This window comes from Macaca fascicularis, chromosome 18, assembly GCF_037993035.2.
Source record: "Macaca fascicularis isolate 582-1 chromosome 18, T2T-MFA8v1.1".
In the NCBI taxonomy this organism is placed as follows: Eukaryota; Metazoa; Chordata; class Mammalia; order Primates; family Cercopithecidae; genus Macaca; species Macaca fascicularis.
Window position 1 is genome coordinate 54,130,644 of NC_088392.1, and position 16,572 is coordinate 54,147,215.

General features: G+C 39.7%; 1 long non-coding RNA gene across 1 annotated transcript in view; it reads left to right on the forward strand.

Annotated features, from left to right (window-relative positions):
* The first annotated feature begins 1,858 nt into the window (after positions 1-1,858).
* The window catches only part of LOC135968312 (uncharacterized), a 31,318-nt gene continuing 16,604 nt past the window's right edge, over positions 1,859-16,572 (forward strand). The window contains exon 1 of the long non-coding RNA XR_010582982.2: positions 1,859-1,979. This is a non-coding gene — a long non-coding RNA (uncharacterized lncRNA). The remainder of the gene's footprint in view (positions 1,980-16,572) is intronic.

Consider the following 16,572-nt stretch of genomic DNA (forward strand, 5'->3'; position numbering starts at 1 on the left):
AGGGAAAAAATCATTTGTTAATGTTATCTCTATCAAGATATTGTGATTCCCCAATGAGGTAGGCATTTTAGAGAGGACAAGACCGAGGCCTAGATATTTGGATTTGAACCTATAGCTATCTGGCTTCAAAGCCTGTGTTCTTTCCACAATGCCAGTCTCCTCTCACAGCTGACTCCCTAACTTTGGTCATTTAAATGGCATAATTATGAATTGAGACCATGTCCCACTCCCTCCTTTCACAAACCCCCCTATAGGAACTACAGTGCAATGTTGGCCTGCTGTTTTGAAATCTGGCAAAGGCTCAAACTGAGGACAGAAAGTGAAAAGTTCTTTACAGCCTATGAGGCAGGAGCTCAGACTCCTGGGGCTGCTCTGTCTGCACAGGCTGATATTTTAGAGACTGTGTCATGCTCCGTTGCTGAGGCTGATGTGCAGTAGCACAATCACAGCTCACTGCAGCCTTAAACCCCTGGGCTCAAGCAATCCACCCACCTCAACCTCTCAAGTGGCTGGGCTACAGGTATGCACCACCACACCCAGCTATTAAAAAAAAAAATTGTAGAGATGGGGGTCTTGCTATGTTGCCCAGGCTGGTCTTGAATTCCTGGCTTCAAGTGATCTTCCTACCTCATCCTCCCAAAGTGTCAGGATTACAGGTGTGAACCACCATGGCTGGCCTTGGATATAAGTTTCTTCTTATAAGATACATAATTAACCAATAGTTTGTTCCACTTTGTGAGTCATCTTTTCACTGTCTTAATTGCATCCTTAGAGGCAGAAAACTTTTAAGTTTTGGAGAAGTCCAGCTTATTTTTTTCCCTACTTTTGCTGGTGCTTTTGGTTTCATGTCTATGAAGCCATTGTCTAATCCAAGGTCATGAAGATCATGCATGTTTTCTTCTAAGGTTTTATACTTTTAGCTCTTATATTTAGGTCTTTGATTCATTTTGAGTTACTTTTTACATATGGTGTGATATAGGGGTCCACCTTCCTTTTGCAGGCAGATACTCAGTTGTCCCACCACCATTTGTTGAAAAGACTATCATTCCATTGTGTTTTCTTGGCACTTTTGTTGAAAATCAATTGACCTAAATATAAGGGTTATTTCTAGACTGAATTCTGTTCAGTTGATATATATGACTATCCGTACACCAGTACCACACTTTCTCCATTATTGTAGTTTTGTAGTAAGGTTGTAAATCTTAGGGTGTGAGTACTCCAATGTTCTTTTTTTCAAAATTGTTTTGGCTATTCTGTGTACATTGATTTTCCATATGGATTTTAGAATCAGCTTGTCAATTTACACACAAAAAAAGACACTTGAGATTTTGATAGGGATTGTATTAAATTTTCAGATCAATTTGGGGAGTGTAAAGAACATGGCTGTGCCTTGGTCATGGATAGGCTGAGGTAAACATCCAGAGTGACTCAGTGAGTTTCCAGCACAGGCGTATAGCTCCACTTGTTATCACAGCCATGTAGCCATAACATAAGAAGGCTCATCATTTGGCTCTAAGCCACTATTGTCTGTGAAAGGTATTACTGACCTGCTGACATTGTACAGGTGTGCTTGTGCCCAGAGAAGGAGAGACGGAGCCAGAGCTGTCCGTCTTTGCAGATGGACAGGAGGGAGCCAGGACACAGCTTGGCTCACTTGTACCCAGAAAGAGAGAGAGAGAGAGAGAGAGAGAGAGAGAGAGAGAAAGAGTTAAGCTGCTGACCCTGAAGGGAGAGACAGACATGCAGCTGTGTGTGGGAGCCACTGGACTAAGCAGCCGAGACAAGGCGAACAGTGTGAGAGAGCTAGTGTGAGTGAGCTGCTGCTGAGAGAGCTGCTGAATAAATAACCTTTCACCTGCCTATGCCCGCCCTGTCCCCCGCAGTGTTCTTTCAGCTGTCTGCTCATCCATCTGCTTCCTTCGGACCTCAGCATGAGCTGGAACCTGACCCCAAACAGGACAGGGAGTAGTACCATTGTTGTGAGTTCTATTATTATGGTTTTTTTGTTTGTTTGTTTTTGTTTTTTTCTAATTTGGTCTTGAGGTCTCTCTCTCGAGAGTGACTATAAGCTAAGATAGCCACCCTTTAGGAGATCCCTGACTGGGGGGATAATTAGGTTCAAGTGTGTCTGTCAGGTGAGACACAATGAGAAAGTGAAACCAAAGTTCGTGAAACAGAAGAAATTACTCACAGGTCCCAAAGAGGTTAGGGGTGCCTATGAAAAGTGTTGGGATGTCTGGAGCCAACAAGGGATGCAGTGCAGAAGGGGGCAGGCAGGGAAGATGGGAGAGGAGAAAGTGGGAGGAGGACTGGTTGTACTATACCTTTATTAAGTTCCATAGGCATTAACCTTTAGGCTTTCTCTCAGGAGTTGTAGACTGACTAGTTAACAAAAACCTGCTGAATGGGGAACTTATTTTTGTGATTCTGGTGTTGACCATTAGGATTTATTGTGGCCAGCAGCTGTGAGCTGTGTTGGGTTTTGAGTCAGTAGGATGAGGAACAAGCAGGCTATACTGGAAACAACCACACAGGGAGGAAAAATTTTAAAAGCCAAAGGTGATGGAGTACCACTGGGTTTCAAATAACTTACATCAGCCCTAAAAATGGATGCTGAGGCTGGGCGCGGTGGCTCAAGCCTGTAATCCCAGCACTTTGGGAGGCCAAGGCGGGTGGACCACAATGTCAGGATCGAAACCATTCTGGCTAACACGGTGAAACCCCATCTCTACTAAAAATACAAAAAATTAGCTGGGTGTGGTGGCAGGCGCCTGTAGTCCCAGCTACTCGGGAGGCTGAGGCAGGAGAATGGCGTGAATCCAGGAGGTGGAGGTTGCACCAAGATCATGCCACTGCACTCCAGCCTGGGTGACAGAGCGAGACTCCATCTTAAAAAAAAATAATTAAAAAAAAAAAATGGATGCTGAGACGGCAGGTATATTAAACAAACTTAAACTTATAACAAGTATCTTAATATTAGGCTTTTTAATTTATGAGCGTGTGTTTATTTAGATCTTCTTTAATTTCTTTCAGTGATGTTTTTGGTTCTCAGTAAGTCTTCACTTTTTTGGTATTTTTTTCTTCAACTTTTATTACAGGTTCAGTGGTACATATGCAATTTTGTTACAAAGGTATATTGTGTGATGCTGAGGTTTGGTGTGAATGAATCTATCTCCGAGGGAGTGAGCATAGTACCCAATAGATAGTTTTTCAGCCCTTGCTTCCGTCCCTCCCTCTCACTTCTTGTATTTCCCAGCATCTATTGCTCTCATCTTTATGTCCATGTGTACTTGATGTGTATTCCCACTTATAAGTGAGAACATGCAGATTTGGTTTTCTGTTTCAGCAATAGTTTGCTTATGATAATGGCCTCCACCTTCATCCCATGTTGCTGCAAAGGACTTGATTTTCTTTTTTATGGCTGCATCGTATTCCATGTTATATATGTACCACATTTTCTTTACTCAATCCGGAGTTCATAGGCACCTGGGGTGAATCCATGTCATTGCTCTTGTGAACCACACTGCAATAAACATACTGGTAAACTTATTTTTTTGGTAGAACAGCTTACTTTCTTTTGACTGTTTACCCAGTAATGGAATTGCTAAATCAAATGGTAGTTCAACTCTTGGTTCTTAGGAAATCTCCAAATTGTTCTCCACAGTGGCTGGACTAACTTACTTTATTAGTCTGTTTTCACACTGCTGATAAAGACATACCCGAGACTGGGCAATTTACAAAAGAAAGAGGTTTAATTGGATTCACAGTTACACATGGCTGGGGAGGCCTCACAATCATGGCAGAAGATGAGGAGGAGCAAGTCATATCTTACATGGATGGTGATAGGCAAAGAGAGCTTGTGCAGGGAAACTCCCTTATGATACCGTCAGATCTTGTGAGACTTATTTGCTATTATAAGAACAGCATGGGAAAGATCCGCCCCCATAATTCAGTCCTCTGCCACCGGGTCCCTCCCACAAAATGTGGGAATTATGGGAACTATAAGTTGAAATTTGGGTGGGAACACAGAGCCAAACCATGTCATTTACATTCCCACTGGAAGTGTGTGTTTCCTTTTCCCCATATCCTCACTGGCATTTGTTGTTTTTAGACTTTTAAACAAAGGCCATTGTTATTGGTGTGAGATGGTATCTCATTGTGGTTTTGGTTTGCATTTCTCTGAGGATTAGTGATGTTAAGCTTTTTTTTTTCATGTTTCTTGGCCATTTGTATGTCTTTTGAGAAGTGTCTGTTCATGTCCTTTGGCCACTTTTTAATGTGGTTATTTGTTCTTTGCTTGCTGAATTGTTTAAGTTCCTTATAGATTCTGGATATAAGGCCTCTCTGTTGGATGCATAGTTTGTGAATATTTTCTCCCAGTCTGTAGGTTGTCTGTTTATTCTGCTGATAGTTTGTCTTGCTGTGCTGAAGCTCTTTAGTTGAGTTATGTCCCACTTGTCAGTTTTTGTTTTTGTTGCACTTGCTTTTGAGGACTTGGCCATAAATCTTTTGCCAAAGCCAACATCAAGAAAGGTATTTCCTAGGTTTTCTTCTAGGGTTTTAATAGTTTGAGGTCTAACATTTAAGTTTTTAATCCATCTTGAGTTAATTTCTGTATATGGTAATAGGTAGGGATCCAGTTTCATTCTTCTCCATATGGCTAGCCAGTTATCTATCACAACACCATTTATTGAATAGGGATTCTTTTCCCCATTGCTTATTTTTGTCAACATTATTGAAGATCAGATGGTTGTAGGTATGTGCCCTTATTTCTGAGTCCTCTATTCTGTTCCATTGGTCTATGTGTCAGTTTTTGTACCAACACCAGGCTGTTTAGGTTACAGTAGCCTTGAAGTGTAGTTTGAAATCAGATAATGTGATGCTTCCAGCTTTGTTATTTTTGCTTAGGATTGCTTTGGCTATTCGGGCTCTTTTCTGGTTCCATATGAATTTTAGAATAGATTTTCTAAATTTGTGAAAAATGTTGTTGGTAGTTTGATAGGAATAGTATTTAATCTGTAGATGTCTTTGAGCAGTATGGCCATTTTAATGACATTGATTCTTCCTATCCATGAGCATGAAATGTTTTTCTGTTTGTGTCATCTCTGATTTCTTTCAGCAGCATTTTATAATTCTCATTATACAGATCTTTCATCTCCTTAGTTACTGTATTTCTAGGTATTTTATTTTCGTTGCTATTATAAATGGGATTGTGTTCTTGATTTGGCTCTCAGCTTGAACATTATTGGTATACAGAAATGCTACTGATTTTTGTCCATTGATTTTGTATCCTGAAACTTTACTAAAGTCATTTATCAGTTCCAGGAGCCTTCTGGTGGAGTCTTTAGGGTTTTCTAGGCATAGAATCATATCATCAGTGAAGAGATAGTTTGACTTCTTCTTTTCCTATTTGGATGCCTTTTATTTCTCTCTCTTGCCTGATTGCTCTGCTAGGACTTCAAGTACTATATTAAATAGGAGTGGTGAAAGTGGGCGTCCTTGTCTTGTTCCAGTTCTCAAGAGAAATGCTTCCAACTTTTGCCCATTTAGTATGATGTTGGCTGTGGGTTTGTCATAGATGGCTCTTATTATTTTGAGGTGTTTCTTCAATGCCTACTTTGTTGAGGGTTTTTAACATGAAGGGATGTTGAATTTTATCAGAATCTTTTTCTGTGTCTATTGAGATGATCATATTGTTTTTGTTTCCAATTCTGTTTATGTGGTGAATCACATTTACTGATTGCATATGTCGAACCAAACTTGCGTCCCAGGAATGAAGCCTACTTGATTGTGGTGAATTAACTTTTTGATGTGCTGCTGAATTCGTTTTGCTAGTATTTTGTTGAGGATTTTTTGTGTCTATATTTATCAGGGACATTGGCCAGAAGTTTTCTTTCTTCATCATCTCTCTGCCAGGTTTTGGTATCAGAATGATGCTTGCTTCATAGAATAAGTTAGGGAGGAGTCCCTCTACTTTGATTTTTTTTTTTTTGAATAGTTTCAGTAGGAAAGGTACCAGCTCTTCTTTGTGCATCTGGTAGAGTTAGGCTGTGAATCCATCTGGTCCAGGGTTTTTTTTTTTTTTTTTTTTTTTTTTTTTTTTTTTTTTGGTTGGCAAGTTTTTTTATTATTATTATTACTGATTCAATTTTGGAACTCATTATTGGTCTGTTCAGGGTTTAAATTTCTTCCTGGTTCAATCTTGGGAGGTTATGTGTTTCCAGGACATTATCCATTTCATATAGATTTTTCTAGTTGTTTACATAGAAGTGTTCATAATAATCTCTGAGGAGTTTTTCTTATTTCTGTGGGGTCAGTTGTAACCTTTGTCATTTCCAGTTGTGCTTATTTGGATCTTCTCTTTTTTTCTTTGCTAATCTAGCTAGTGGTCTATCTTGTTTATTCTTTCAAAAAAACAATTTTTGGTTTCCCTGATCTTTTGTATGGATTTTCGCATCTAAATTTCTCTCAGTTCTGCTCGGATTTTAGTTATTTCTTTTCTTCTGCTTATTTTGGTGTTGGTTTTGTCTTGTTTATCTAGTTCCTCTAGGTGTGGTGTTACGTTGTTAATTTGAGATCTTTCCAACTTTTTGTTGTAGGCATTTGGCACTATAAACTTTTCTTTTAACGCTGCTTTAGGTATATCCCAAAGATTCTACTGTGTTGCATCTCTATTTCCATTAGTTTCAAAAATTTTTTTTTTATTTCTGCCTTAATTTTATTCTTTACCCAAAAGTCATTCAGGAGCAATGTTTAATTTCCATGTAATTATGTAGTTTTGAGAGATCTTGGCATTAACTTCTATTTTTTTTATTATACTTTAAGTTCTAGGGTACATGTGCACAACGTGCAGGTTTGTTACATATGCATACATGTGCCATGTTGGTGTGCTGCACCCATTAACTCGTCATTTACATTAGGTATATCTCCTAATGCTATTCCTCTCCCCCCGCCCTCCCCACAATAGGACCCAGTGTGTGATGATCCCTTTCCTGTGTCCAAGTGATCTCATTGTTCAATTCCCACCTATGAGTGAGAACATGTGGTATTTGGTTTTCTGTTCTTGTGATAGTTTGCTGAGAATGATGGTTTCCAGCTGCATCCATGTCCCTACAAAGGAACAAACTCATCCTTTTGGATCACTGCATAGTATTCCATGGTGTATATGTGCCATGTTTTCTTAATCCAGTCTATCTTGATGGACATTTGGGTTGATTCCAAGTCTTTGCTATTGTGAATAGTGCCACAATAAACATGTGTGCATGTGTCTTTATAGCAGCATGACTTACAATCCTTTGGGTATATACCCAGTAATGGGATGGCTGGGTCAAATGGTATTTCTAGTTCTAGATCCTTGAGGAGTCACCACACTGTTTTGCACAATGGTTGAACTAGTTTACAGTCCCACCAACAGTGTAAAAGTGTTCCTATTTTTCCACATCCTCTCCAGCACCTGTTGTTCCCTGATTTTTTAATGATTGCCATTCTAGCTGGTGTCAGATGGTATCTCATTGTGGTTTTGATTTGCATTTCTCTGATGGCGAGTGATGATGAGCATTTTTTCATGTGACTGTTGGCTGTATGAATGTCTTCCTTTGAGAAGTGACTGTTCATATCCTTTGCCCACTTTTTGATGGGGTTGCTTTTTTTTTTTTTCTTGTAAATTTGATTGAGTTCTTTATAGGTTCTGGATATTGGTCCTTTGTCAGATGAGTAGATTGCAAAAATTTTCTCCCATTCTGTAGGTTGCCTGTTCACTCCGATGGTGGTTTCTTTTGCTGTGCAGAAACTCTTTAGTTTAATTGGATCCCATTTGTCAATTTTGGCTTTTGTTGCCATTGCTTTTGGTGTTTTAGACATGAAGTCCTTGCCCATGCCTATGTCCTGAATGGTATTACCTAGGTTTTCTTCTAGGGTTTTTATGGTTTTAGGTCTATCATTTAAGTCTCTAATCCATCTTGAATTAATTTTTGTATATGGAGTAAGGAAAGGATCCAGTTTCAGCTTTCTACTTATGGCTAGCCAATTTTCCCAGCACCATTTATTAAATAGGGAATCCTTTCCCCCTTTCTTGTTTTTGTCAGGTTTGTCAAAGATCAGATGGCTGTAGATTGTGTGGCATTATTTCTGAGGGCTCTGTTCTGTTCCATTGGTCTATATCTTGGTTTTGTTACCAGTACCATACTGTTTTGGTTACTGTAGCCTTGTAGTATAGTTTGAAGTCAGGTAGCATGATGCCTCCAGCTTTGTTCTTTTGGCTTAGGATTGTCTTGGAAATACAGGGTCTTTTTTGGTTCCATATGAACTTTAAAGCAGTTTTTTCCAATTCTGTGAAGAAAGTCATTGGCAGCTTAATGGGGATGGCATTGAATCTATAAATTACCTTGGGCAGTATGGCCATTTTCACAATATTGATTCTTCCTATCCATGAGCAAGGTATGTTCTTCCATTTGTTTGTGTCCTCTTTTATTTCACTGAGCAGTGGTTTGTAGTTCTCCTTGAAGAGGTCCTTTACATCCCTTTCAGTTGGATTCCTAGGTATTTTATTCTCTTTGAAGCTATTGTGAATGGGAGTTCGTTCATGATTTGGCTCTCTGTTTATCTGTTACTGGTGTATAAGAATGCTTATGATTTTTGCACATTGATTTTGTATCCTGAGACTTTGCTGAAGTTGCTTATCAGCTTAAGGAGATTTTGGGCTGAGACAATGGGGTTTTCTAAATATACAATCATGTCATCTGCAAACAGGGACAATTTGACTTCTTCTTTTCCTAACTGAATACCCTTGATTTCTTTCTCTTGCCTGATTGCCCTAGCCAGAACTTCCAACACTATGTTGAATAGGAGTGGTGAGAGAGGGTATCCCTGTCTTGTGCCAGTTTTCAAAGGGAATGCTTCCCGTTTTTGCCCATTCAGTATGATATTGGCTGTGGGTTTGTCATAAATAGCTCTTATTATTTTGAGATACGTTGCATCAATACCGAATTTATTGAGAGTTTTTAGCATGAAGGGTTGTTGAATTTTGTCAAAGACCTTTTCTGCATCTATTGAGATAATCATGTGGTTTTTCTCTTTGCTTCTGTTTATATGCTGCATTATGTTTATTGATTTGCGTATGTTGAACCAGCCTTGCATTCCAGGGATGAAGCCCACTTGATCATGGTGGATAAGTTTTTTGATGTGCTGCTGGATTCGGTTTGCCAGTATGTTATTGACGATTTTTGCATCAATATTCATCAGGGATATTGGTTTAAAATTCTCTTTTTTTGTTGTATCTCTGTCAGGCTTTGGTATCAGGATGATGTTGGCCTTGTAAAATGAGTTAGGGAGGATTCCCTCTTTTTCTATTGATTGGAATAGTTTCAGAAGGAATGGTACCAACTCCTCCTTGTACCTCTGGTAGAATTTGGCTGTGAATCCGTCTGGTCCTGGACTTTTTTTGGTTGGTTGGCTATTAATTATTGCCTCAATTTCAGAGCCTGCTATTGGTCTATTCAGGGATTTAACTTCTTCCTGATTTAGTCTTGGGAGAGTGGAAGTGTCCAGGAAATTATCTTTTTCTTCTAGGTTTTCTAGTTTATTTGCATAGAGGTGTTTATAGTATTCTCTGATGGTAGTTTGTATTTCTGTGGGGATGGTGGTGATATCCCCTTTATTGTTTTTTATTGCATCTATTTGATTCTTCTCTCTTTTCTTCTTTATTAGTCTTGCTAGTGGTCTATCAGTTTTGTTGATCTTTTCAAAAAACCAGCTCCTGGATTCATTGATTTTTTTGGAGGGTTTTTTGTGTGTCTATCTCCTTCAGTTCTGCTCTGATCTTAGTTATTTCTTGCCTTCTGCTAGCTTTTGAATGTGTTTGCTCTTGCTTCTCTAGTTCTTTTAATCATGATGTTAGGGTGTCAATTTTAGATCTTTCCTGCTTTCTCTTGTGGGCATTTAGTGCTATAAATTTCCCACTACACAGTGCTTTAAATGTGTCCCAGAGATTCTGGTACGTTGTATCTTCTCATTGGTTTCAAAGAACATCTTTATTTCTGCCTTCATTTCTTTATGTACCCAGTAGTCATTCAGGAACAGGTTGTTCAGTTTCCATGTAGTTGAGCGGTTCTGATTGAGTTTCTTAGTCCTGAGTTCTAGTTTGATTGCACTGTGGTCTGAGAGACAGTTTGTTATAATTTCTGTTCTTTTAAATTTGCTGAGTAGTGCTTTACTTCCAACTATGTGGTCAATTTTGGAATAAGTACGATGTGGTGCTGAGAAGAATGTATATTCTGTTGATTTGGGGTGGAGAGTTCTGTAGATGTCTATTAGGTCCGCTTGGTGCAGAGTTGAGTTCAGTTCCTGGATATCCTTGTTAACTTTCTGTCTCATTGATCTGTCTAATGTTGACAGTGGGGTGTTAAAGTCTCCCATTGTTATTGTATGGGAGTCTAAGTCTCTTTATAAGTCTCTAAGGACTTGCTTTATGAATCTGGGTGCTCCTGTATTGGGTGCATATATATTTAGCATAGTTAGCTCTTCCTGATGAATTGATCCCTTTACCATTATGTAATGGCCTTCTTTGTCTCTTTTGATCTTTGATGGTTTAAAGTCTGTTTTATCAGAGACTAGGATTGCAACCTCTGCTTTTTTTGTTTTCCATTTGCTTGGTAGATCTTCCTCCATCCCTTTATTTTGATCCTATGTGTGTCTCTGCATGTGAGATGGTTCTCCTGAATACAGCAAACTGATGGGTCTTGACTCTTTATGCAATTTGCCAGTCTGTGTCTTTTAATTGGACCATTTAGTCCATTTACTTTTAATGTTAATATTGTTATGTGCGAACTTGATCCAGTCATTATGATATTAGCCGGTTATTTTGCTCGTTAGTTGATGCAGTTTCTTCCTAGCATCGATGGACTTTACATTTTGGCATGTTTTTGCAATGGCTGGTACCTGTTGTTCCTTTCCATGTTTAGTGCTTCCTTCAGGATCTCTTGTAGGGCAGGCCTGGTGTTGACAAAATCTCTAAACATTTGTTTGTCTGTAAAGGATTTTATTTCTCCTTCACTTATGAAACTAGTTTGGCTGGATATGAAATTCTGGGTTGAAAATTCTTTTCTTTAAGAATGTTGAATATTGGCCCCCACTCTCTCCTGGCTTGGAGAGTTTCTGCTGAGGGATCTGCTGTTAGCCTGATGGGCTTCCCTTTGTGTGTAAGCTGATCTTTCTCTCTGGCTGCCCTAAACATTTTTTCCTTCATTTCAACTTTGGTGAATCTGACAATTATGTGTCTTGCAGTTGCTCTTCTCGAGGAGTATCTTTGTGGCGTTCTCTGTATTTCCTGAATTTGAATGTTGGCCTGCCTTACTAGGTTGGGGACGTTCTCCTGGATGATATCCTGCAGAGTGTTTTCCAACTTGGTTCCCTTTTCCCTGTCACTTTTAGGCACACCAATTATATGTAGATTTGGTCTTTTCACATAATCCCATATTTCTTCTTTGTTGATTTCTTTTTCTCTTTTTTCTGTACACTTCTCTTCTTGCTTCATTTCAATCATTTGATCTTCAGTTGCTGATAATCTTTCTTCCAGTTGATCGAGTCAGTTACTGAAGCTTGTGCATTTGTCATGTAGTTCTTGTGTCATGGTTTTCATCTCTATCAGTTCTTTTAAGGTCTTCTCTGCATTGATTATTCTAGTTATCCATTCATCTATTCTTTTTTCAAGGTTTTTAGTTTCTTTGTGCTGGTTATGTAGTTCTTCCTTTAGCTCTGAGAAGTTTGATTGACTGAAGCCTTCTTCCCTCAACTCGTCAAAGTCATTCTCCATCCAGTTTTGTTCCATTGCTGGTGATGAGCTGCTTTCCTCTGGAGGGGGAGATGTGCTCTGATTTTTTGAATTTCCAGCTTGTCTGCACTGCTTTTTCCCCATCTTTGTGGTTTTATCTGCCTTTGGTCTTTGATGATGGTGACGTACTGATGGGGTTTTGGTGTGGGTGTCCTTTCTGTTAGTTTTCCTTCTAACAGTCAGGACCCTCAGCTGTAGGTCTGTTGGAGTTTGCTTGAGGTCCACTCCAGACCCTGTTTGCCTGGGTATCAGCAGCGGAGGCTGCAGAAGGTAGAATATTGCTGAACAGCGAGTGTTGCTGTCTGATTCTTGCTCTGGAAGCTTCATCAGGGGTGTACCCTGCCATGTGAGGTGTGAGGTGTCGGTCTGCACCTATTGGGGGATGTCTCCCAGTTAGGCTACTCAGGGGTCAGGGACCCACTTGAGCAGGCAGTCTTTCCATTCTCAGATCTCAGCCTCCATGCTGGGAGAACCACTGCTCTCTTCAAAGCTGTCATACAGGGACTTTTACATCTGCAGAGGTTTCTGCTGCTTTTTGTTTAGCTATGCCCTGTCCCCAAAGGAGGAGTCTACAGAGGCAGGCCAGCCTCCTTGAGCTGTGGTAGGCTCCACCCTATTCAAGCTTCCTGGCAACTTTGTTTACCTACTTAAGCCTCAGCAATGGCGGGTGCCCCTCCCCCAGCCTCGCTGCCACCTTGCAGTTAGATCTCAGACTGCTGTGCTAGCAATGAGGGAGGCTCCATGGGCATAGGATCCTCTGGGCCAGGTGTGGGATATAATCTCCTGGTGTGCCATTTGCTAAGACCCTTGGTAAAGCGCAGTATTAGGGTGGGAGTTACCCGATTTTCCCGGTGTTTTTTGTCTCAATTTCCTTTGGCTAGGAAAAGGAACTCCCTTCCCCTTTGTGCTTCCCAGGTGAGGCCATGCCTCGCCCTGCTTCAGCTTTCGCTGGTTGGGCTGCACCTGTGGACCAGCACCAACTGTCCAACATGCCCCAGTGAGATGAACGTAGTACCTCAGTTGAAAATGCAGAAATCACCCATCTTCTGTGTCGCTCATGCTGGGAGCTGGAGGCTGGAGCTGTTCCTATATGGCCATCTTGGGCGCACCCCCCTTGACTTCTGTTTTTATTGCACTGTGGTCTAAGTGTGTGGTTGGTATGACTTCATTTTTTAAAAATTTATTGACACTTGCTTTATGGTGTGTAGTCAATCTTGGAGTATATTCTGTGTGCAGATGAGGAGAATGTATATTCTGTGGTTGTTGGATAGAGTATTTTCCAGATGTCTATTAGATCCAACTGGTCAAGTATTGAGTTTAATTCCAGAATATCTTCATTAGTGTTCTGCCTCAATGATCTGTCTAATGCTGTCAGTTAGGTTTTTGGGTTTCCCACTATTATTATGTGGGTAAGTCTCTTCATAGGTCTATAAGAACTTGTTATGAATCTAGGTGCTCCACTGTCATGTGTTAAGTACTGCTGAATTGAACCCTTTATCACTAGGTAATGCCCTTCTTTGTCCTTTTTTATCACTGCTGGCTTCAAGTCTGTGTTTCTGATATAATAGCAACTCCTGCTCTTTTTTGTTTTGTTTTCATGATAGACCTTTCTCCATTCTTTTAATTTGAGCCTATGGGTGTTGTTACATGTGAGACGGGTCTCTTAAAGACAACAGACACCTGGGTCTTTTTCTTTTATCCATCTTGCCACTCTATGCCTTTTAACTGGGGAATTTAGTCTGTTTGCATTAAAGGTTAATATAGATATATGAAGATTTGATCTTGTTATTGTTGTTAGCTGGTTGTTATATAGGCTTGCTTGTGTAGTTGCTTTATAGTGTTTGTGGGCTATGTACTCAAGTGTGTTTTTGTGGCAGCAGGTATTGTTCTTTCGCTTTCATGTTTAGCACTTCTTAAGGACCTCTTATAAGACGGGTCTAGTGATAATGAATTCCCTTTGCATTTGTGTGTCTGAAAATGGTTTTATTTCTCATTCATTTAGGAAGCTTAGTTTGGTAAGATATGAAATTCTTGGTTGGAATTTCTTTTCTTTCAGAATACTGAAAAGAGGCTCCCAACTCTTCTGGTTTGTAAGGTTTCTCCTGGAATATCCACTGTTCGCCTGAAGGGGTTCCCTTTGTAAATGACCTGTTCCTTCTCTATAGCTGCCTGTAAGATTTTTTCTGTTGTGTTGACCTTGGAGAATCTGATAACTATGTATCTCAGGGAAGGTCATCTTATATAGCGTCTTGCAGGGGTTCTCTAAAGTTATTGAAGTTGCATGTTGACCTCTGTAGCAAGCTTGGGGAAGTTTTCATGGGCAATATCCTCAAACATGTGTTCCAAGTTGATTATTCTTTTTTCCCTTTCAGGAATGCCAGTTAGTCATAAGTTTGGTCCCTTTTTATTATCCCATATTTCTCAGAAGTTTTGTTCATTTCTAAAGGTTCATTTCTTCTTTATTTTTGTCTACCTGAGCTTATTTGAAGGAGCAGTCTTTGAGCTGTGAGACTCTTTCCTCAGCTTCATCTATTTTGTTATTAATGCTTCCAATTGTATTCTGAAATTCCTGTAGTCGGTTTTTCAATTCCAGAATTTCAGTTTGGTTCTTTCTTAAAAAGGTTATACCATCTTTCAACTCTTACATTGTTTTACTGTTCTCCTTGGATTGGGTTTCAACTTTTTCCTGTTTTTTTTTTTTTCTTTTTTCTTTTTTCTTTTTTTTAGCTTCAACTTTCTTTCTTTTCTTTTTTTTAAGCTTCCTTGCTATCCAGATTCTGAATTCTATATCTGTCATTTCAGCCATTTCAGTCTGGTTAAGAGCCACTGCTGGGGAGCTTGTGCAATTGTTTGGAGGTAAGAAACCACTCTGGCTTTTAGAATTACCGGAGTTCTTATGCTAGTTCCCTCTCATCTGTGAGGGCTGGTGTTCCTTTATCTTTTGAAGTTGCTGTCATTTGTATGGGGCTTTTTATGTTCTTTATTTCCCTTGAGGGTTTGACTGTGGTGTAAGTTGACTATAGTTGATCGGCTTTGTTTCTGGATGCTTTCAGAGGGCCAAGGCTCTATACAGGATTTTTACTTGTTGCTAGAACCCTGCATTGGGTTTCACAGGCAATGAAAGTGGGAAGAATTTTTGGTGATGTAGTTCAGGCTGCAATCAGTAGATGAGGCTTAACAGTAAGGGCTTGTACATCCCTATCAAGCTACCAATAACTTTCTCCACAGAATTGGAAAAAAAAGAAACTACTTTAAAGTTCATATGGAACCAAAAAAGAGCCCACATTACCAAGACAATCCTAAGCCCAAAGAACAAAGCTGAAGGCATCACGCTACCTGACTTCAAACTATACTACAAGGCTACAGCAACCAAAACAGCATGGTACTGGTAACAAAACAGAGATATTGACCAATGGAACAGAACAGAGCCCTCAGAAATAATGCCACACATCTACAACCATCTGATCTTTGACAAACCTGACAAAAACAAGAAATGGGGAAATGATTCCCTGTTTAATAAATGGTGCTGGGAAAACTGGCTAGCCATATGTAGAAAGCTGAAACTGTATCCTTCCTTTACACCTTATACAAAAATTATTTCAAGATGGATTAAAGACTTAAACGTTAGATCTAAAACCATAAAAAACCCTAAAAGAAAACCTAGGCAATACCATTCAGGACATAGGCATGGGCAAGGACTTCATGACTAAAATACCAAAAGCAATTGCAACAAAAGCCAAAATTGACAAATGGGATCTAATTAAACTAAAGAGCTTCTGCACAGCAAAAGAAACTACCATCAGAGTGAACAGGCAACCTACAGAATGGGAGAAAATTTTTGCAATCTACCCATCTGACAATGGGCTAATATCCAGAATCCACAAATAACTTATATAAATTTACAAGAAAAAAATCAAACAACCCCATCAAAAACTGGGTGAAGGATATGAACAGACACTTCTCAAAAGAAGACATTTATGCAGCCAACAGACACATGAAAAAATGCTCATCATCACTGGCCATTAGAGAAATGCAAATGAAAACCACAATGAGATACCATCTCATACCAGTTAGAATGGCAGTCATTAAAAGGTCAGGAAACAACAGGTGCTGGAGAGGATGTGGAAAAATAGGAACACTTTTATACTGTTGGTGGGACTGTAAACTAGTCAACCATTGTGGAAGACAGTGTGGTGATTCCTCAAGGATCTAGAACTAGAAATACCATTTGACCCAGTGATCCCATTACTGGGTATATACCCAGAGGATTATAAATCATGCTACTACTGTAAAGACACATGCACACATATGTTTATTGCGGCACTATTCACAATAGCAAAGACTTGGAATCAACCCAAATGTCCATCAATGACAGACTGGATTAAGAAAATGTGGCACAAAAACACCATGGAATACTACGCAGCCATAAAAAAGGATGAGCTCGTATCCTTTGTAGGGACATGGATGAAGCTAGAAACCATCATTCTCAGCAAACTGTTGCAAGCACAGAAAAGTAAATACCACATGTTCTCATTCATAGGTGGGAATTGAACAATAAGGATACTTGGACACAGGATGGGGAACATCACACACTGGGGCCTGTTGTGGGGTGGGAGGAGGGGGAGATAGTATTAGGAGAAATACCTAATGTAAATGACAAGTTAATGGGTGCAGCACACCAACATGGCACATGTATGCATATGTAACAAACCTGCACGTTGTGCACATGTACCCTAGAACTTAAA